Raw genomic sequence first — 16,822 nt, forward strand, 5'->3', positions numbered from 1 at the left:
AACTAACTGATCCTGATAAGCTTGGTTTTGTGAATGCTAACGAAAAAGAGGAAGATGAAGTACGAGGCATTTCAGAACAAAAGGAGAAAACGATGACTCATAATGAAGGATTATCGTCGATGGCGGGATCTCGCACCAAGCAAACGTGAATCAGCAGACAAGCAGACATTGTTGACAAGTTTCTTTTTGTAAGACATTTGGAATGTTTTCGTTCAGTACTGCATCTACTGTACAATTGAATTGGTAAGTCAATAAATAGAGTACCATAAAACATAGTAATACAGTATAGCCTTCCTGTTTGTTTCAGTTCATCTTCAAAGATATTCTGTATTATCCGACATTTTCGGTTATCCGACTTACTCCCGGTCCCGTTTAGGTTGGATAATCGAGATTCTACTGTAAATATGATAGATGGAAAACGATAAATGAAAATGTAAACAGAGTCTGGAATGGGTTTAAAGCAATTGTTGAGGAATGTGAAAATAGATCTGTACCTGTAAAGGTGGTAAGGAATGGTGAAGACCCAATATATTATAACAGAGAAGTAAAGAGACTAAGAAGGAGGTGCAGGCTGGAAAGACATAGTTGGAAATGGCTGTGGAAGTAAGGAGAAATTGAAGGAATTTACTAGGAAATTGAATCTAGCAAAGAAGTCAGCTAAGGATAACATGATGGCAAGCATAATTGGCGGTCATACAAATTTTAGTGAAAAATGGAAGTGTACGTATTGGTTCTGTAAGGCAGAAACAGGTTCCAAAAAGGATATTCCAGGAATCATTAATGAACAAGGGAAGTGTGTATATGAGGATATTCAAAAGGCAGAAGTATTCAGTCAGCACTATGAAAAGATTGTTGGTTACAAAGATAATGTCCAGATAGAGGATCTGACTATTGCTAAAGAAGTATTAAAATTTACCTATGATGACAATGACATTTACAGTAAACTACAAAAGTTGAAAACTAGAAAAGCAGCTGGAATTGATAAGGTTTCGGGGGATATACTAAAGACAATGGGTTGGGATATAGTACCATATCTGAAGTACTTATTTGATTATTGTTTGCATGAAGGAGCTATACCAAATGAATGGAGAGTTCCAAAAGAGTAGCTTTACAAAAATATTGTAGAGTTTGGGCTGGGAAGACTTGGGAGAAAGAAGACGAGCTGCTCGACTAAGTGGTATGTAAGATAGGTAACTTGAAGGATCCACCTTTTCAATACAAATAAATGTTATAATGGATAAGTTACAACATGTTTACTTGGAACTAGTTTCAATGCTATTTAGCATCATCTTCAGCCAAAATATGAGAAATAAGCATAGGTACATACATACAAACACATACAATACACAAAATATTATAGCATTAAAGCAATTGTTGAGGAATGTGAAAATAGATCTGTACCTGTAAAGGTGGTAAGGAATGGTGAAGACCCAATATATTATAACAGAGAAGTAAAGAAACTAAGAAGGAGGTGCAGGCTGGAAAGACATAGTTAGAAATGGCTGTGGAAGTAAGGAGAAATTGAAGGAATTTACTAGGAAATTGAATCTAGCAAAGAAGTCAGCTAAGGATAACATGATGGCAAGCATAATAGGCGGTCATACAAATTTTAGTGAAAAATGGAAGTGTACGTATTGGTTCTGTAAGGCAGAAACAGGTTCCAAAAAGGATATTCCAGGAATCATTAACGAACAAGGGAAGTGTGTATATGAGGATATTCAAAAGGCAGAAATATTCAGTCAGCACTATGAAAAGATTGTTGGTTACAAAGATAATGTCCAGATAGAGGATCTGACTATTGCTAAAGAAGTATTAAAATTTACCTATGATGACAATGACATTTACAGTAAACTACAAAAGTTGAAAACTAGAAAAGCATATTTTCCCAATTTTTATGCAAGGATATAATGTTCATCAAACAGTGTATTATACAGAATTTAACCCCCTCAGTTCTTGAAAAGTGTCATGAAACAATTTTATTTCTCTTTTTATTCTTATTCAATCATAATGCTATAATATTTTGTGTAATGTCTTGTGACCGTTCAGGGATGTGGGTGGTTCGAAATGACATGATTTTCTTCAATTAAACCTTGGCTAGTATCAACGGTTCACAAGAAACTCCACTCACGGGCATGGCCATTCGGCGAGTACCGGTCAGATCTCTTCCAACATCAGCTCAAACAGAGTAATTTCCACGCCCTACCTACCTGTGTAAAGGCTCTTAAATTGTAATTTAAGAATGAAAAGATCAAATAAATTTTTGGAAGGATATTCCATTTAATTAATTACTCAAGAAAGAAAATATAATAATAGTATAATCATCTGACTAGACAACATGACGGAGAATTACAAATAACACACTGATCAATCTTTGTTGGTTCCACAAACACATTATAAACATTATCTGACGTTAACTTCTAAAATTCTTAAATAATTCATCACAACATCTGAAATATTTTCCACAAATAATGAAATTGTTAGCAGTTTTCCAAAAAATCTGCCAATCATAAGGTATCATTCACTTTGTTCATTCATCTGAGTCAATATCTGCCCATAATCTGCCTTCCCATGTTCTATCTGTTTGATCATTTAACTGTCTAACTATCTAACATACAACTTGAATATCTCGACGGTTAGTCTTCCTAACATTGCATGAGGAAATATAGTCATCTGTCAATCATCCAGAAGGACCCAAATAAATTCAATAAATAAACAATCATGGTGTTGTCAACACTCATCTGGAACATTCAGCTTCGCCGTACCTAAAATCAACAACATTTAATTACTGGCATGTTCAATGAAACGATAACATCGGAATGTTCATACTGCATCTGCTCTCCTCCAGAATTCCCTGAAAATAACACTACTGCCCAAAATAACTACAGCAAGCAATTATCTTGAATGCTAACGCACTTCATCAGGTAACATTAACCTCTTAAAACAACTTATTTTACTGTTTAGGTATGTCATTTACCGAAGATCCTAACAATTCATCCGCTAATACATTTGTTTTACCTTCATGCCATGCCGTAAATTTGATTATTTCCACATGCTTAATTTTAATCTCTCCGGGATACCTTTGAAAATACTAACATCACATTATTTCGCTTGCCTATTCAAAATCTTTAAAATCACATGATGAACATCTCACTTAAGCATTACTACCCTAGGTTCATTGACATTCTCGAAGATTTACCACATTACCGTAGTATCAATCTCAACAAACCACATTATTGTAATAATCACATTATCTTATCAAAATATATTCGACGACCCTAATATTTACCATATCTCATCAAAAAAATGTGCACCATATCTACATCATCATTCAAATATATAGGCGCAGGTATCAAAGAACCTCAACTATACGCATATAAAATCATCATATCATTTACAGCATACTCGCAGTTCATTAATTTATTCTGCGGCACAAGTTATTCTAAAGAAGATCTCGACACTGACAGTAATTATGTATAATCACTCACTGAACTTACATACGCAGCACTCAATATTATCTCATTGCAAATAGATTCTCATGATTACTCAGACAGTATCAGGAAATTAGATGAAATATGATCGCGCTTGTATACCTTTACTATTTGACATTGACAATAGACCGAATTTCACTCTTACCAGTAATCAGATCAACATCTCTCACAGTTACATAATGACAGACACGTTAGGTTACTCAAGCCGTATTCTTAAAGTCACCCACATTATGATGACAAATCTAACACTACTATAAGCTTTCTACAGATAGAATAAAGGAAGACAATGTTTGGGTACTTATCATTCGATGACTCTGTTGTTCATCCCATCCTTTAGGTTGTGGTAACTATGGACATCTATTTTCATATCATTGTGGTTATTCCATTAGAACTCGGACCCATCAAGATCCCAGTCTTGACTTAGGCACACATCTCCGTCTTAGTTGGATCCTTCATCATAATAATAACAACCAGTGTCATTGTTCTTCCACCCTGAAACTTGTACAAATCAGATTAGCATAGTGCCAAATAGATTTTAAATTGACGTTGTTTAATTGGTTATTGAGCTCTTTAAAACGTTGCGATATCTTAAAACTCTTATAATCTCATCAATTCCTTTCAAATGCATCAGAGCTATTCTCAAATCAACCTTCTACGATGTTTTTTTCTCCTAAATTGTCATAAAACAAAATATCATTTTAATACAATCACAGTAATACTTTGGTTCACATTTTATGATTCACACTAAAATTACTATGCTGTAATCTCCGTTACATCTGTTTTTGACATTTGAGGAACATTTTGCCTAACACAGTCACTCTCTTCAGTCACAGAAATGCACAAAGGAACACATTCTGCCATTCATTTATCTTCTCAATGCATACAATCCATCACTCCGCATACTCCTTCTTGATGACTAAACTTGCACTGCTCCAAACTGTTCCATAGCCTCCGCCGTATGACGTTTCTGGACCTGAATGTTACATATAAGATTTCTCCTTCACAGCTGTTGATGAGATCTTGTATCTGCTGGTCTCTATTTGTATCCCAACTCATATTCTTAATTCAATCATCCGAATACCACGGGGGTTCTGAGCTTGTGAATTTCCTGATTTCACTCCATTAAATTTCCGTTTAATGAGCGAGTTGTCTCGGTTTACGTACGTAGTTGAACGTATAGATTGGACGTATTCCGACTGGATGTGTACTTATGCACCGCTCCTGTTGATCTATTTTACTTATAACTTTCAATGGCTCCTTTGTACTTGACCTTGAGATTATTGAAAGGTTATAGTATGTGTTTGTATGTATGTACCTATGCTTATTTCTCATATTTTGGCTGATGACGTTAAATAGCGTTGAAACTAGTTCCAAGTAAACATGTTGTAACTTAACCATTATAACATTTATTTGTATTGAAAAGGTGGATCCTTCAAGTTACCCATCTTACGTTCTCAGTTCAGTACGGATATAAAATGAAATTATTAAATTTAAATGAGGCAACCAACCAGGCAAAATCGATAGCCTACCAATACTTGGGCTTAAAAATCAAAATTGGGAAAATATGCAAGGGTATAAGATTCATCAAACAGTGTATTACACAGAATTTAACCCCTAATTTTTTGAAAAGTGTCACGAAACAATTTTATTTTTTTTAATTTTTATTATTCAATCATAATGCTATAATATTTTCTGTAATGTATGTATGTTTGTATGTATGTATGTATGTATGTATGTATGTATGTATGTATGTATGTACCTATGTTTATTTCTCATATTTTGGCTGAAGATGACGCTAAATAGTGTTGAAACTAGTTCCAAGTAAACATGTTGTAACTTAACCATTATAACATTTATTTGTATTGAAAAGGTGGATCCTTCAAGTTACCTATCTTACGTTCTCAATTCAATACGGATATAAAATGAAATTCTTAAATTTAAATAAGTGGTATGTTCCGAGTTGTCAGTGGAGAGATGGCGTGGAATGACATCGGTAGATGAATAAGTATAAGTGGTCTCTTCAAAAGTAGGAAAGATCACAATATGAAGATAAAGTTGGAATTCAAGAGGACAAATTGGGGCAAATATTCTTTTATAGGAAGGGGAGTTAGGGATTGGAATAACTTACCAAGGGAGATGTTCAATAAATTTCCAATTTCTTTGCAATCATTTAAGAAAAGGCTAGGAAAACAACAGATAGGGAATCTGCCACCTGGGCGACTGCCCTAAATTCAGATCAGTATTGATTGATTGATTGATTGATTGATTGATTGATTGATTGATTGATTTATTGATTGATTGATTGATTGTTCTTGTGCATCTTGAATGAACATCGGGCTTGACGTCGTCATTAGTTCCAAGAGTACTTGAAGTATTGTCGACATTCAGAATATGTATAGACAAGAAAAGGTTCCGCCTTATCAATATAGTGAACTATCAATACGGAAATGAAACTAGTAAATCAAGATATTCAGAATATATTTCTTTCCAAGGCTCGTTTTCATTTTGAAAGCAACTGCATTGTACTCCTGTACTGACTTGCTAGGCCTAACGTACTAGAGGCCTTTGGCAATCCCTTACCTCACTGCAAGGCAGCAGCTGATGAATTTATGTGTTATTTCCCACACAAAGGTCTCATCTTATCCAACCTTCTAAGGGAAAACTCTTCTGCTTGCAGCTATTGGTTTTCCCTTAGTTTGCCTGGTTTAGTATCGGATACCAGACCCTCGGCCAGACAGTCGCAGGTAGTACCATGTACTGTTGCATACGGTAGCGGAATATATATTCTAACCTGACTGTATAACAGTGGTAAATATAAGATCATCTTCATTTGATGTTTTAACTTGTATTGCAAACAAGTTGGATTTGGCTTAAGTAGCTATACCATACTGTAGATGATCAATGGCTCTGACTAGGATATATCCCAGTAAATGCCCCCTTTTTTGTAGATCCTGTTCATTACTTGTGAGTCTCCTGAATATTTTCAACATGAATTTTAAGGACCTGGAGCTGTTTTAACAGGTAGTCAGATTTGGCTATTCATGCTTTCAATGTGAAATAGCAAGATATGAACTGTAGTCCCAATGCTTTTAGTTGCACAGTTCTGAAAAAGAAAAAAGAAAAACATTTAGAAACATTATGTTCATTTACCAACTTCTCTATCTAGCCATGAGATCAAGGCATCATAAAAACATTTAGAGCTCACTACAGCCATGAACTTCTGAGATATAATGAAGATATGGAAATTTGCTGCAAGTTAATAAACTTCAAAACATATTCAGTGTTAGTCCAGCTACCATTCAGAATTGCTCAAAGAAATGCTCTGTTGAAGAGATCATCAATGATGGAAATTGCTCTGTTTCTGAATTCACGAGTAATGACGTACAGTCTATGTGTAGTGCTATGCGTTGTAAGATCACTCTTGATGACTTGAATGACCTGGCAAAAGTTGACAGTGGTGAGCTGATTTCAGAATTTATAGAAGATATCATTAATGCAATTTTCTAACTTAAATTATGATACAAAGAGATTTGTACCTTTCTGACATGTCTTTTGCAATTTCAAATCAATTCACAATTTAAGAGGGACCATTTGGTGGGTCTATCTGGAAACATATCTAGCTATCTTCAACAAAAATGTCTGCATTGTTTTCAAGTTCAGCTGTGATATGGATTTATAATGGATTTGTGTTCTTCTATTAGCTTGTTGAATGGCACCAAAATTCTCTGCAAATAGTTAGAAGTCTGTACTGCTGCCATGATTTAGTAGTTAGTGTTGTAGTTTTCAGCTGGTTGGTCACATTCTGAAACAGGGTATACTGAATATATTGTATGGCTAGCTAACAAGGAATGTATCTAAAACCCCTTACTTGAAGCAGGAGCAAGATATCAGTCTGATTCTTCTTTTCACAATACAATACTAATTGGAACGATGGAAAATAATTAGCGATGAGTTTTAATTATTAATGTTAATGAAAACTGTGGGTAGCACATTTAATGGAGAAACCAGTACATTACAGTTGCTGCCCAGTTGCACTGGAGGGCAAGAATGATGTAGATGTTTCCTGAGTATCTGATTATGGTGCAGTAATGAGTTTAGTAGATCATGTAACCCACCTCCTGTCCAGTTTTAATTGGGGCATAACTTAGTTCAAGCTTAAGCTTACGTACAAGAAATTTTGTGGATAACACTCTGTGTTGTGAACATTAGTCCAGATGATTTCATCAGACTTGTAAAACTGCAGTTGTTTTCTGCAGACATTCATATTTATTTAATTTTTTCTAAAGAATCCTACTTCAGATTAAAATTATATTCAGCGAGGTATCAAACATTGCTGGACTACTTGTATATAAGTAATCTACTGATCACTAAGTGAGTTGGCCGTGCGGTTAGGGTCACAGAGTTGATACCCTTGCATTTGGGAGATGGTGGGTTTGAATCCCATCATCAGCAGTCCTGAAGGTGGTTTTGCGTAGTTTCCCATTTTTACACCAGGCAAATGCTAGGGGCTGTACCTTAATTAAGGCTACGGCTGCTACCTACCCAGTCCTAGTCCTTTCCCATCCTGGCGTCACCAAAAACCTTCGATGTGTTAGTGCGATGTTAAACCACTAACAAAACAGAAATTCTGAACATAGCACTTACTTAAGGGATTGGAATTTTATAATAATATGGTTAATACACTCAAAACAGAAAATAAAATTCACTGATTAAAAGTGACATTCACAAAACTTTTCCCGGGAAAACACGTGGAAGATATAGGGTGCAGTATCCTGGGAACAGCATGAGTGCGCTGTTACATTATTGCCTCCAGTCATTGGTTGTATTGTACATCATGCATGGGCAATTGAACTGACACCTGCTGGTGTTGGTCATATGTTCATTTAATCCATGTGAAATGTACATTACATCTGCACTATTTGCTATTATTGTTTAACTGGGATTTCAGAGCATTGCATATGCTCTACTCCTCTAGGAAAGTTTGTGATTTGGAAATTATGAAAGCATCACGGGAGGCTTTTCTGTTAAGGCGTAAAGTGTCTTATGATCTGATACCATGGTCAGCTGGTTCGAGTCCCATTGGTGGAAAAAAATATCATCAATGTGTTGGCTAGGAGGATAGGAAAGGTAGTTGTAATCAATTTTTAATCACGAGATTGCATGCCAAAAGCCTGGATTCAATTCCAAACCTCATATGGAGAGAGGGCATAAGATGTTGTGGATGGTAACTCATCCTTCGGATGAGACGTTCAGCCCTGAGCAGACCCCTTGGTGTATTCGGTAGGAGTAGGCCGACACCGTGTTTCCCCCTCTCCCTACCTCGTCATCATCATCATCTTCATCTCACATCCAGTCATGCAGGTCAGTCATGGGCAGGACACTCTGAACATTGAAAGCCACATGCTAAATAAATAAATAAATAAATAAATAAATAAATAAATAAACAAATAACTATGCAACACACTAACGTGTATCAGCTTAGCTCCACTCGTGATCCACTGCTAAGTCAAACAAGAAACTTCCAAGAAGAAATTCAGGTAAATTTAATCAGTCTTGGCATACTACAAGAACAACTTAACTTGCAAAAATGTAGAAAAAAAAAATGTTAAGAAATCAACCGTTTAAGACGTGGAAAAACTTAGTGCACTGTGGAAGAGGAGTAGCATTTGTCTTCGACTGGCCGAAATCAAATTCCTGGTTTTCCTCAAAGATGGGCCTTTCTTCACCACAATGGATGATTGCTATAAAGATGACCTGTAATGTTATCGCAGTCTACAGAGTCCCTGGCAGGATTCAAGAAATCCATTGCCATCATTGCAGCGAGAATCAATTCCTCCCTCAGATTCTTGGCTTCTGTTGTAAAGTGAAGCTTCTTAGGAACGATAGATGTCACTGGGTCAGAAGTACTACTGCTGAGGATGTGAAGAAATATGGATTTGAAATGTATGAAGAAATATCCTGTTCGTTATCTGAAGACTCCACTAAACGTATTGATATAATAGCTATCGATAGAAAGCAGAACAGCAGCTTAATAATTGACCCAGCAATAAGATTTGAAAGAGACAGTTCACAAGAAAAGACATGAAAAGACAAGACACGATGAACCCTGCTTCAAATATCTGAAACTGAAATACAGAGTGAAGAAATGGGAAATCATAGGTCTGTTCTTGAAATAAACTTGCAGTGTATTAGGTCGTGTTCAGTACATATTGAAGAGATGTTAAGTACAGAACAAAAATGGCCAACCGGGCACCAGTGGGATCCGAACCCACAGCCTCCCGATTTCACATTGGTTGCTCTATCCAGTTGAGCTATGGTGGCCTAGGTCATATATATTCTGTTTAAAAGAACTAAGCTACAGGTCTGACACTATTACCATCTCACTGTAGAGCGCGTGAAAGTCGCCCATTGTGGGATAAGTAAATAAATATTGAATTTTCACGAAAGTTTATTTCAAGTACAATGCGATCCGTGAAGATTCAATATTCATAGGATTATTGTTTGGTGCTCACGGAACTGTTCCAAGACTATCAGTCAGTTTTTTCAAATGCTGCAAAATTAATGCATCTGCAATACAAGAAATAGCTCTAAGGGACTCCTTGTACATGGTTTGTATGGTTTCACTGAAAAATAAAACAAAGCACTTCTTCTGAAGGGTAGCTGCCTTAAGATTTATTATCAGCCTAATCTTTTTTATCTCTCTCTCACACACACACACACATGCACAAAAAAACACACACACACACATTCATTTTCACCACAATTTTTAATATGATCTTCTAGGGCACTGCACCTCTCTAAATATTTTTTTTGTACATCTCAAACATACAAGGTTCTTCTAAAAAGCTCCGTGAAAGCTTTTGGTTTTGTTTCCAGTGTTTCAGTTGCAGATATATTTCAAAACATGTAAGACTACATTTTTACTTGATATTCATGATGTGTTATAGAAATAACACTTCTTACAAACTGTCTAAAAGCATTGGTACACATCACACAGATCTAGGACGACAGAAGTAGAGCAGCCCATTAAACCGAGGAAGTTGGCGCAGTACAAGTTGCATTGCTGTAATCCTTCATTCAGCAGAAGGAGGGTTTGAATCCCACCATCGGCAGTCCTGAAGATGATTTTCTATGATTTCCCATTTTCACACAGGGCAAATGCTGGGGCTGTGTCGAAATTAAGGCCACAGCTGCTTCCTTCCCAGTGGTAGCCCTTTTTCATTCCGTCATCTCTGAAAACTTATCTGGGCTACTGTGACATTAAACCACTTGCAAAGAGAAACAATTGGCTCATTCATTTTCTTATCTCCTCGTATTTGTTACAATAGAGTTAGAATTCATAGAAAGTAGGTAATGAGTGAATAATCTAGCTGTTAGTAGCTGGAAACATGATAACTTAAAAACGTAAATGGTAATAGAATAGGCCTACAATTTGAAGTCACTGCCAGTTATGAGCTTATGAAATAGTATATTGAAATATGATGAAGTTAGTAACAAAGTTTAAAGTGAGTTCTTCCTGAATAGGAATGTGCTGATTACCACGTATTGGTTTGCAATTTTTACAGATATCGTGGTTCTTTCCTGTCTTACGGTGGCTGACATTGCATGAGGAAGCAACCAATCCGGTGCAGCATGGGAGAGCAGCGCAAGAAAGGGACAGAAAGTAGTGCTGCAGGGTTGCCAGAATGGGAGATGCATTAAAATTGTGTTGAAATCCGTATGACTATGAATCACAGAGTCCGGTCTGGGAAAGTAGGCGTTGATGTACGTATTATTCTCATCCTGGGATTCATGATATTCTCTTATCTATTTACATCTAAACAGGCTGTCTGCTGTTCTAGAAACAATGTTGTTGTAATTCTGGGAAATTGGGAATTTCTTAGACATTCAGGAAGTTTGTATATTTTAATTTCTGACATCTGAGAATACCAACTGTACTTTTGATTTTTGCTAGGAAGAAATTAACTCTTGATTCTTAAATAATCTTGTATTTGTTTCAATGTATTTCTTTGTTTACATACTGATAGCATTGTTCTGATATTAAATTTAGAATTAGCTAACTTCAGGTTAATTAAAATAGCTTTAAATATTTTTGCATTCATTGATTTTGCTTGTAATAATTGGCTGTGTATTTGCAAATCATTCAGCCACTTTCAGACAGCATGCGGAAAAATGTGTTTATACAGTAGTTTTATTGCTTCTATACCCTCTTTTTCTTTTACACATTAGTGACTTTAGTTCCTGTAGTGCAATAACTGCCCACATACTTTTTTTTTTTTTTTTTACGATTGGACTTGTACAAAATTCCTATAAAGGAAAACAATTAAAACATTCCACCTAGTCAATACAGTTTAAAGTCTTAAATAAAGTTTGAGGATTAATACAAAGGATGGTACATGTTCTGGCCTTTTTCTAGGCTTTCTTCAGCTAATGGAATATGCTACAATGATTAAACTAGTATAAGTGACAAGGATTAAGACATAACATTGAAGAGAACTTTTATAAAAAGTAGTCATGTTTAAAGGTTAAATTGAAATAATAAATAAGGTAGTTCAACCTATTCAATACAAATAAATAATGTATTATTTCAATTTAATTGTGATACATTTCAATACGGAACATTATGAAATTTTTATCTTTAAATATTTAAAGGTTGTTTTTTTTTTTTTTTTACTAAAGTTCCAATAAAGTAGCAATTAGCTGTGTATAAAATAATGGAAAGCACTTATTCTTAAAAAGTTGTTCACTTATCATGTTGTCTAGCCGATGAGAAATATATAGTCATATTATAAAGACCTACGAGAGGGATAATGCTTGGGGGGGAACAGCTTAGGCAGGTAGAGAGTTTCAAGTACTTAGGAATTATCATAGAGGAAAGTGGAAGAAATGATAAGGAAATTATCGAGCATGGAAGACAAGCAGGAGCATTCCTGAAAAGTGTCAGAAGCCTGGTTTGGAGCAAGGATGTCCCTCAGAGAAGTAAAAGGGTGATATACGGGATGTACTATATTCCTATTCTGACGTATGCAGCTGAGACTTGGGTAATGAGGGTAATGAGGCAGAGAGCCATGAATAGAATACAGACAAGTGAAATGAAATTTCTGAGAAGCAGGATAGGAGTGACAAGATTGGATAAGATGAGAAATGAGAATATTCGAGGTATAGTAAAAGAAGAGCCACTACAGAACAGGATAGAGGCATCTAGACTTAGATGGTATGGACACATGAAGAGAATGACAGAGGAAAGGATACTGAGGAGGATGCACGAAATGGAGATAACAGGTAAACGACCAAGAGGAAGACCAAGAGACAGGTGGATAAAAGGAGTGGAAATGTGTGTACAGAGAAGAGGAGAGGACTGGGCAAGAATGACTAGGGAGAAATGGTGGGAAGACCAGAGGAGATGGAGAGACATTTCCAAGCAGATCTGGCCAACAGCTGGAAACTGCAGATGATGATGATGATGATGATGATGATTATAAAGAATCTGCTAGTTTGGAGAAATGTTCGTTGGTATGGAAGTGCTTTAGAACACATTTAATGGTGCAATTGATTAAAATACAGTGTCAACACGGACCAAATGATTGGTTGATGAGTAAAACTATGTGTTGCTTAGATTAAAATTCCATGAGATGTGTTGAACTGAATACCGTGATGTAAACAAAATGCACAACACACAGGAACTAAACAGACTAATATACTTAAATAGTAGACTAAACATGTCTGTTTGTTTACATCATGGTATTCAATTCAACACATCTGACAGAATTTTAATCTGAGCAACACACAGTTTTATTCATCAGCCAATCATTTGTTCTGTGTTGACATCACATTTTAATCAATTGCACCATCAAATGTGTTCTCAAGCAATACCAATGAATATTTCTTAGATCTAACAGTCTTCATAATTTGATTGATTGATTGATTGATTGATTGATTGATTGATTGATTGATTTATTCATTCATTCATTCATTCATTCATTCATTCATTCATTCATTGCTCAAAAAACCTCTGGAAATGAACATTTCTCAGGAAATCCAAGGATATCTGTAAGGATTGTTATCTTTCTTCTTACACTGAAATTTCCCTTTTGTTCACTTTATATTTAAACATGTTAGGATGAGGTAATACAGGTAACCCTGTGGTGGATCTTCAACATGGCATCAAATACAATGAGTGCAGATGTATTTCTTCTTTGGTTTACAATGCTAGGATTGGATTGCTGTAGTTTTCTGCATGTCTCAGTTGTGGGCAAGATGTTTAGTGTAAATCTGTCGTCACTTGTCTGATGTAAGCCAATCTGGGTGTTCCCCTACAATTCTTTCCCTATATTAAGCCCTCTAGACTCATGTGAACAAGTCCCTTATGACTCATGGTGTCACCAGTCCAAATGTTTATTTTCTTCTTTAACAGTTTCTCTGTAGTTGTACGAAATACCTCTTTATTCATGATTTGTATTTGCATTTTTTATTAATCTAAAATGTTATTTACAAAACTAAGATGATATCCCACACCATTGGGTTCAATCAGCACATCCTGTGGTGCCCTCGAGTCATAATTCGCCTTTGCAAAATTGTTAAGAATGTGTGTGTAGTATGAAAGAAATACATAAACTCCATGCGCATATTACAGCACAGGAAGGAAATACTTTGATGTTAAATCTTCATCAGTGGGGTCAATGACCTTGAAGCTAGGCCCTTTAAACAACAATCTCAGTCTTTGTCAGTGAGAGACGAGTAAGAGTCCTACACAAGAAGGTACTACAAACTCGCTATTGCTCTGGAACTTTGTTTCTCAAACGGGGAGGTAGGGAGAGATTTACAAGTGGGACAATAGAAAAAGGAAAATTATGTTCTGATAAGTGGAGAAATTAACATACGTACATACATACATACAGCATTAAAACTTGTGAGTGCAAGGTTCTTTTTGGTAGAGTTTGTTCAGTTCTACTGTGTAAGGCAAAATGTTGTTAAAAAATCACCTAAATTAATGTGAATGGAAATAATTAATTTAGTTAACACTTTGAAGATGTGTGTCATTTGTAGAGTTCCGCAGAGGACGAGTGACGTACACCAAATGGCATTAACATCTAGTGCTTATATATCCATTTCCAAGTACTGCAAACATTGGCAGTGTTCTCAAGCACATTCCGCAGTGCTTGTAATTCATAATAGGAATGCTAGGTGGCAACACATCATTGAAACTTAAATCTATACTTGATATGTATTTGGTATTACCAAGGCAGCTTCATAGCTGCAAGCGCTGGTGTGGTTTGTAAGTGACAGTGCATGGTTGCTCGGTGTAATCATGGACTTGAGGCATCTAAACCAGCAAGAATGGGAGGTTTTAGTGAATAATCCTAGCTCAGACCTCGACAATGACGATTCGGATGAAGTGCGGAAAAACACTCATTACTTTTGTGAGCAAAGTAATGTTGGTTTGTGTTTCCCTAAGTGTTTTGAATTATTTTATACCAGACCCACTTTCCACAGTTAATTGAAATTAATCTTAAGACTTTTTTATTTCTCAGTGATTACTACTATATTGTGTTTTCTAAACGTGTCATGTTGTATATGACTGCCTAATTTTTCACAATTTCAATATGCGTTGTGCGGATGTAAAAATTGAAAGTGGATAAAAGGGTTTCTTTTTTTTAAAATTAGTTATTTTACTCCAGTTTTGAAAAATGTTGCTGAATCCAAAACAGGCTTCAGATTGACAGTAAACATACCAGTTATTCCTGTATAAAAATGTGAAAATGCACTAAAATGCTCAGTCTGTGATGTAAGATCTAACTTCACCTGCTCAGTTTTGAAAATGTTAAATGTTTATTTAAGCATCTCTTCAGGCAAACACTTTGGATTTGAAGCAGCAGCTTGATATTGACATGTTTTTACATTCATTTTGGCCTTCTATGGACCATGCTTAGCTTATGCTTCTACTTCTATGCTTCCTGTCTCCTCTGCTCCCAAAACCTCTTCATATTTTGACTTCTAGCCTTCCTCTGTCGGTTTTTCAAAGTTGGTTGTTGTTTCTCTGGTTTCTGAAATTCCCTGTGTCTATCAACTATTTTCCGGAATTTGTTTCTGTCCAACATGCTTTCGGTGTTTGGACCTAGTTCAGTAAGATCTTTGATAACTTCTTTCGTCCAGGTTTTTTGGTGCTCTTGCATTTCGTATTGTACTCCCATATACTCTTCGTCAATCTGTCGTTATTCATCTAATGAATGTGTCCAACAATCTTCAGTCGTCTCTTTATCATTTCATCAGTCAGTACATTAATATGTTCGTACAGTTCTTCATTCCTTCTTTTCTTCCAGATGTCACCTGTCTTCCTAGAACCTAGTATCTTATGTAAAATTTTCCTTTCTATCTTCCTCATCTCCTCACCTTCTGTTTTTCTGTTGTGGGTTAGACATTCCAATGCATACAGTGCTTCTGGCCTTATTACTGTATTGTAGTGTCTTAATTTTGTTCTTATCAGCTATGATTTTTTTGTTATATACATTGTTTTTTTTTTGTTTTTTTACAGTTCGTTGTACAGTTTACGAACTTCCTCATATAGATCCGTATTGATACAGTTAAAATCAAGAAACAATGTTAAATTGATTTCATGGCCGAAGAAGTCTCAAATAGAGAGAAAACATGTCCCAAAATATATTTAATATGTTCTTTATATTAAATAGTTTTCACTTGTAAAGTGATGTATAATTAATCGGGTGCACCATAAACCTAACATTCTTTCTTAATCTGTTTTACGTTGCACCGACACAGATAGGTCTTATGGCGACGATGGGATATGAAAGGCGTAGGAGTGGGAAGGAAGCGGCCTTGGCCTTAATTAAGGTACAACCCCAGCATTTGCCTGGAGTGAAAATGGGAAACCACTGAAAACCATCTTCATGGCTACCGACAGTGGGGCTCAAACCCACTATCTCCCGGATGCAAGCTCACAGCTGCGCGCTCTTAACCGCATGGCCAACTCGTCCAGTGTATATGTTTTGTATGGGTTTGTAAGCTAATTCCATTTTCCTGATGCTACTCTTATTCGCTTCATTATCAACACCATTGAACTGTACCCACTCTCCGAAATACATGAATTTGGATACTTTCTTTATCTTACCATGTTCCATTTCCCAGTCTGTCAGTGTGTTCATTACTCGAGTCTTATCCTATGATATTTTTAGTCCTGCCTTTCTTTCAATTTCTTCAAGCTTGTGTAGCATCATCTTACCTTGATCTTCTGTTTCGCTTAAGATCACTATATTATCGGCAAAAGCCAAACAATCCACGTTCAGGTTGTCTTTCTTGTAACCTAGCTGTACACCACTCAT

At 35.9% G+C, this 16,822-nt stretch overlaps 1 protein-coding gene across 3 annotated transcripts in view; it reads left to right on the forward strand.

Moving 5' to 3' along the window:
* Positions 1 to 16,822, forward strand: part of mrn (general transcription factor IIH subunit 4 marionette) — a 127,751-nt gene that overhangs the window by 100,061 nt on the left and 10,868 nt on the right. For 2 of the 3 annotated variants that reach the window (XR_010859973.2, XR_010859974.2), the window contains exon 9: positions 11,054 to 11,252. The exons of the other annotated variant lie outside the window; for it this stretch is intronic. The gene's annotated coding sequence lies outside the window, so the exon portion shown is untranslated. The remainder of the gene's footprint in view (positions 1 to 11,053; positions 11,253 to 16,822) is intronic. 3 annotated transcript variants of the gene reach the window in all.

The sequence above is a fragment of the Anabrus simplex genome, chromosome 4 (assembly GCF_040414725.1).
Source record: "Anabrus simplex isolate iqAnaSimp1 chromosome 4, ASM4041472v1, whole genome shotgun sequence".
In the NCBI taxonomy this organism is placed as follows: domain Eukaryota; kingdom Metazoa; phylum Arthropoda; class Insecta; order Orthoptera; family Tettigoniidae; genus Anabrus; species Anabrus simplex.